Here is a 7060-nt window from a genome sequence, read left to right as displayed (position 1 = left end):
TGAATGGAACCTACGCACATTGACACCAAGAGAATATTTTCGCCGGAGCGCTTCGTCCCCTGAGCTACATCGTTCTAAATACTGAGGTCGGCAGAATTATTTACACTACACTTTAAAATTCAATAATTTTATATATTTCTTTATTAAGTATAATTTTTTTACAATGATAATTTGCAGCAACTATTTCTGAACATTTTATTATATATTTTTTGTATATTTGTTGTGGCTACTTAGAAACAAGAACAATCATTAAAAAAAAACACCCCATAAAGATGCACATCTGAAACAAAACTATTTTAAATACTTCTGCCACCTTTGTACAATCTGAGACGGAAGAATTTGTTTTTCAAAGTTAGAAAACGACTAAAATTTAGTTCACAGTTTTGAAATCGATGGCATTGACTGAAATATTGATCCAAATCAATCTATATAGAAATAATCATTTAAGAAATTCACCGGGAAAAATTAGTTTTAATATTCATTTACTTAAAATAATAAATTATTAAATATATTCTGCTGTATTTTCCAATAAGGCATCCATATTAAATTAATTAATGTATCTTAGAACATAATTAAATATTTATATACTCGTATATTATATGTAAATACTAATTGACGTTTCTTTCAAGTTATTGCATTAGTACAGGCCATAAATCAATTTTAAACATTTTTTTACCAAAAAATAAATAAATGAATATTTAATATCCCCAATGGTTTTTATACTTATGTATCTTTTATACAGGATACACCATCAATACTGCAAAATAATAAATCTACTTAATACATAAAGTTTGCTTCAAACAATTTTTGGTGATCCTTCTTTTATGAGAGAAAAGACAGCCCACAAAAGCACATAATTCCTTCTGTTGCACGTCTGCTAACATTTTCTTTAGCTATGATATGGTTATTTCAGTTGGGCCCGTACTCTATTCACAAATTGATTGGTGCTTGGTTATAAGAGGATCTGATTCACCCTCTACGATTTATTGGAAGTAAAATTCAAAATCAGTGAAGATGTAAAACATGGGCTCTCAACAGTTTTTGGGTGTTAGCCAAATGTACGTAATCAAATCATCTCGCGTGCTTCACAAATGAAAAATTGGCTTAAATTTTAATGGGGGAGTAAATAAAGTCATTGACGTTTGAATAATTATATTTCTACATATCACAACTCTAGAGATGTAATTTGTTCTTGAATTCTGTACAATGTTTTTCAAGTTCGAATCGAGACTGGTGTTGACAGTCTTCATAATCTTATCAAAGTGGACATAAGTGAGTTTAGTAATACAATTCATATCAGAGAAAATAGACTCGCATTTTTAATAAATATAAATAATGTAGAGGATCAAAGATGGAACACTGAAATCGGTCGTTGGATCAATTTTAATAGTAAATAATTTAGCAAGAAGTGGGTTTATGTAAGGGCGTGTAATAAACGGAACAAAGGGATATTATCTAGGAACCAGTAGAAAAAAATTGATGGCTATTGACTCCCTCCCTTCCAAGAATATTGGGAAGTGCATATCAGTACTGCCATAAAATACAAATTAGCCTAATTATAAATCAAATGCATTTTTTTATTATTCTTATTAAATAACTTTCAGAGGGCGTATGAAATGCATTGAAGGGCTGTCCCTGGCATCAGCCAGTCCGGTAAGGGGGTTCTTATATTTGTGCTTTCAGATGTCAAAGTTAACCATCCATAGTACAATAACCACTTTAGAAGAGGTTTACACCTTTCAACCAAATGGTGCTCCCTCTCACTCGTCCAATATAATGCAAAAGTGGTGTGAGTCTCATTTATGTAGCTTTTTGAACTAAACTTTTAGCCTCTATCCAGTGCGGATTTGAATCCAATGGATCTTGGAATTTGGCCACTTTTGGAGAAAAGGGTTTACAATTAGCTTCATCCAAATTTGGGTGTACTAAAAGCCTCCCTAATTAGGGAATGGGGTATCATTTCCATTGAGATGATTTCCCTAAAAGACGCAAGGCTGTAATTGCGGTAAAAGGCGACCATTTTGAATATTTTTTTTGTCACTTATTTACATAATATCCATTATTATTGCTGTTTAATAAATTAAGTTCCTTAACTTATTTTGGGACCGCTTCGTTTATTGCGAATATAGTATAGTCTAAATATTTGAACCTCTTTAAAATTCGAATTTCAGAATCTAAGATTGAACATGATCACAAACCCTTTAAAGTGGAATAAATTTTTTCGATAATCAAACCTAAAAGATCTACTTAGAACTCGAAATGACACTGCAATTGAACTCCCTGAGCTAATACTTAACTTTCAATAAACGAAGGCTCACGCACCAGTCTGCCATTCGTTTAGTGGTACAGGACAAAATGTATTATATATGTACAACATTAACGATTCTTGATGACTATTAAATTTTGAAAACTATTAAGAAAAAACATACTTAATTTACACAAATTAAGGCTTAAGCTTTCTTCAGAGCAGGTGTGAAGTCTATCAGTAACGGGTGATGTAAAAGAAAAGTAAATAAATCATTTAAACAGATTTGAAAGAAAGTTTTTTTAAATGAATAAAATTGATCATTTAGCTTACCTCCGAATAACTTTTTGAGTGTTCATCTCTTAAGTGCTACCAGATCATCTATCATACGCGTATACGTGTAAAAAAGACACTTTATTTCTAAAAACTTTCCGTAATATAATCTTAAAACCTCAATAACAAAAAATGAAAATGAAGAGGTTTTATAATTTAAAAAGTGTCTTGTTAGTAAGAATGAAAATGGGAAGATAAATTTAATTTTGGGAAAAAAAATCTTTACTAACGTAGCCTTTTCTCTCCACAAACAAGAAACATTTTAAATGACAGAACCTCTTAATTTTGTCAAAAAGAATTGTCGAAGTTTAATCACTATTATAGACAAAATTCTTAGAAATCGTATATCGAATATCCATGCGTGATAGATGTAGTTACTCGGTTCTAGGTAATTTTGCCGCATGACAAAGTGGTTGCTTCTTATGTTTTTTCAATTAATCAATTCGAAATTTGTTGATGTAAAAATAACTGTACAAATCTGATATGAGTGTACCAACAGAAATTTCTTATTTAAAATTATGTAGTTCACCACAAAAGGTTGCGTGATTGGAGGTTCTACTCCTCGAAAAAGTATTAGAACTCATAAACTGTTCCTTTATAATTAATATTTCATCAATATAGTCCCATCTATACAATTAAAATGATTGAAATAAAATAGTTAAGTTCGAACCGACAATATAAAAACATAAAAATTTGGCGAACATATCATGCGGCTAAACCTCCTTGAGGCAAAATTACCAGTTACAAAAATGCAGGTGAAGAAATTTCTGGTCAGGGTAGTAACTCACCGTAAGTCCTGAACACTACAAAAATTTATAAATATTTCATTTATTTAAAAATCCTTCGTCAACATTCGGTCATGGCTTGTATGCCATTTTCAATGGATTAAATCTTTTACAATAAAAATAGGAACATTATGTCCTTGAATGATTTTGTGTGTCACTGGGCATGAATGAGTTGAATAGTTGTACAACAAAATGATGACAACTCTTTATTTTTATTACTATTATTTAAATGTCAATAGTCAAAAATTTTGTCCAAAGATTATTATTTATATAAATATTTCAAACTCGTTTTAACAAAAGGAATTGGGAAATCTTATATAAAGCTACATTTCGATTTTTAATCTTTTTATGCTTCTCCTCAAAATTATTACATAGGTAAAAATTCTTGATTTATACGAATGTTAATAGTATATCAATAACAAAAAATCTGTGATGAATAGGAATCGAAAAAATAGTACAACCATCACGACAATAAAGTGATTTAAAGTCAGATTCGAATACTAATGTTTACAATGAACTCTTTTCTTAAGAAGATGTACCTCAAAGATATCTATACTATTACCAATACCCAGGATTGAGATTAAATGAATTACTTTTTTTTGCTTTCGGTTGATTTTTTTTTTTTCAAAATCATCTCTCACTTTCTAAAACATATTTTAGACATCTCATTGTATAAGAAAGACTTATAATGTATCTACAACATTTTTCTAATGTTCCTTGAATTGGTCAGATGGAGTTGCACTGATTAAGTATATTTAAGCATTATACTAATATATTTACTTCATCGGAACTAGGAATCCTTATTTTGATCTCAATGTGCATAGCTTCGATTCACGATCGCTCCTAAAAAAGGAATTAAACTTTATGCATATGGACTTCAAAAATAATTCCTAGGTCAGGTGGAGTAGTTGTGTATCACTTTATCTGTGTAGCACCATATTATAAATTAAAGGAACATTAATAGTGATGTATATCGTGTGTATTTTTTAGCTGCCCAGTTTTTTTTTATGGAATTGGTAATCTAAAGACTGATTTTTGTTGTCTTTAGCTCTTGTCATAATCTTTTAACTCCTGCTGAGTAGTAAACTTTGTTTCCTACTATATTTAATTATATTTAAAACATGATTGAACATCCGTGTGTGCTCATAAAAGACGGAGAGTATCCCGGAGAGATTTGTTCCAGAATTATAATTGTAAATTCTTGTTGAACTTAGAGTAGAATCGAGGATCGACATCGTTGGAATTCTTCCCAATATCCTTGTTTATTTCCTTCTCCTTCCTTGTCACAGCTAATTGTAAATAATTTAATGAAACCTCATAGTAGCTAAGCGGATCTTCTCTCAAAACATTCTTCAAATTGTGATAGTTACATGTCTATTTTCGGGTTCTCTTTGTTAACAGACCCCAAATACTTACGATTCCCATTATGAATAATTACTATATCTGACCAAGGAATTAATCGGCTACAGAAGCAACCGTGAATCGAACATACGCACATTTATTTCAAGATAATAATTTATCCCGAGCGTGTTGTCCACTGAACTACGTCGCTCCATTTTTTTACATATATGTAAAAACATTAATATTATAAAAAGGCAATTCTCTACGACAAAAAACCCCAGCAATTAAAAACTTAATTGCTATAACATATTTATATAAACAATTAAGAAATTAGTTTTTCATAGAGAGTTGAATTTTTTTTACCATATATATATTTATGTTTCCCCTTCAAATTACTGTGCACAAAAAGAAATAACCTTTTATTAATTACTTAAATAAATGACTGTGAAACGCAGTAGGATTTGTAATAAGTAATAAGATATTTAATCGAACTAGTCAAATTACAAGTCTATAAAAAGAACCTTGATTACTAAAAATACTTGACATTTAAGGAGTGAAAATATATGCTGTTTTTTGTGGGAGATGTTCACCCATTACATGGCAATAATTGAATTATCTCTTTATATGTGTCATTCCATGAAATATTTTCACTAAAAAACGGATTTAACTAATATTTGGCAGGTGATTTTTTTTTAAATAGACTAAAAATGAAATTTTGGATCAGTAGCTCAATCTAACTCTGAGATCTGAGGTCTTAAACATGAAGAAATAATCATTTTGAGGATTTTTTGAAGTTCCCTCATCAAAAGGCATTTCTCAACGACAAAAAAAAAGTCCACATGTGAGGAGGGGTCACAATTATGTGGATAAAGGACTACAAAGTTTATAAATGCCCCTATATTCAATTTTCAGTCAATAGTTCGGTTAAAGTAAGGATTCGTGAGTATTTTATGAGTCATCTTTCTAAGGAACTTAGTCAAATAACATACAAATGCATTTGACAAAAGATTACTGATTGATGTTTGCCTCAAACATTGGATCGTTTTAGATTTATATCATTTTTCCGTTAATTAGATACATTTTTTGTTATTATAAGGAAACACTTGAATAGAAATGTAATAAAATAAGTACTAAATTAATTACCACTAAAGCATTTATATATATGTACGAATAGTTTCTTAATCTATTCCAGTTCAACCAATTTGAGAAAATACACTTGTAAGACTTTGATATTAAAAAAGGTAGATTTGATATTTTAGGTTCTTAACGATGAGGTTGTAGATACTTTCTTGAGGAGATAAGAGAATAAATACTGTTCATATGTGAAAGAATATTAATATTTGAAAGGTTTTTTAACGAGAAAGTTCTCACATCTGTTGGGATGTGTTGGACAAGCGTGGAACATACTTGTTCATTATTAAAATACAAGAAAGAGTTCAACGGTTTGTATAGGGATTAAAACTGAATATAGTGTTCTGTACTTTTGAACTGCACATGATCTGGATGTTTTTTTTTTATTAATTTTCATTCTTAAATAACTGAAGCCCTTACAAGTATCCTTTAATAATAGCTTAATTTTGTGATGATGTGGCTTTGAACGTAGTCTTTTAACTTTTACGTTGATATATATTCGGTATGATTTTGAAATATACATTACAAGGTTAATAGAAATACAAGCTATACTATAACGCGTGTACGACTGATATTTAACGTACACCACGATTTTAATATTGACGTCATAGTAAATGAGTGGTTCCGTGTTTTTCAAAATCTGTTTTTCTTTCCCGGCAGTCGAGTCGATACATTAAATTGAAAATTATATGAGTAGTGACGTCATAGACTATGAGTGGTTGCGTGTTTTGTCAAAATCCGCCTGTATTGCCCAGCAGTCGGTATAATACATCAGATTGAAAATACTAGCAAGCCCGATTACATGATGGTCTAACCTTGTATTTCGCTTAACCTTGATAATAACTATTACTCCAACACATTGCATAGATCCCAGCATATACTTACAACTAAAGGTTTTATTTAAAGTATTTCAACTGGCAAAGTTGGTCATTGTGAGTAACAATATCAATAATTATTTATGAATAATTTTCCTTGACTCTTCCAAATGAAATTCAAATCTCAGCTCATTAATAACTTCTTTCTTTTTATCTATGCAATAGCAGCCGAAACATCCTGAATCGTTTTATTTCCTTTTTTGTTTGAGGAAGGGATTTTAAAATATATAATATTATTTTTTTTTCTCACTATTCCCTTTTGTGGACCTTCCAAAAGATCTAGAATTCTATAATAGTTTCTAGAGTTGTAGAAACATGACCCTTTGATAGGTAAAAAAAACTTACAAAAA

The sequence above is a fragment of the Lepeophtheirus salmonis genome, chromosome 3 (assembly GCF_016086655.4).
Source record: "Lepeophtheirus salmonis chromosome 3, UVic_Lsal_1.4, whole genome shotgun sequence".
Taxonomy (NCBI): domain Eukaryota; kingdom Metazoa; phylum Arthropoda; class Copepoda; order Siphonostomatoida; family Caligidae; genus Lepeophtheirus; species Lepeophtheirus salmonis.
This window is presented reverse-complemented; position numbering follows the sequence as displayed.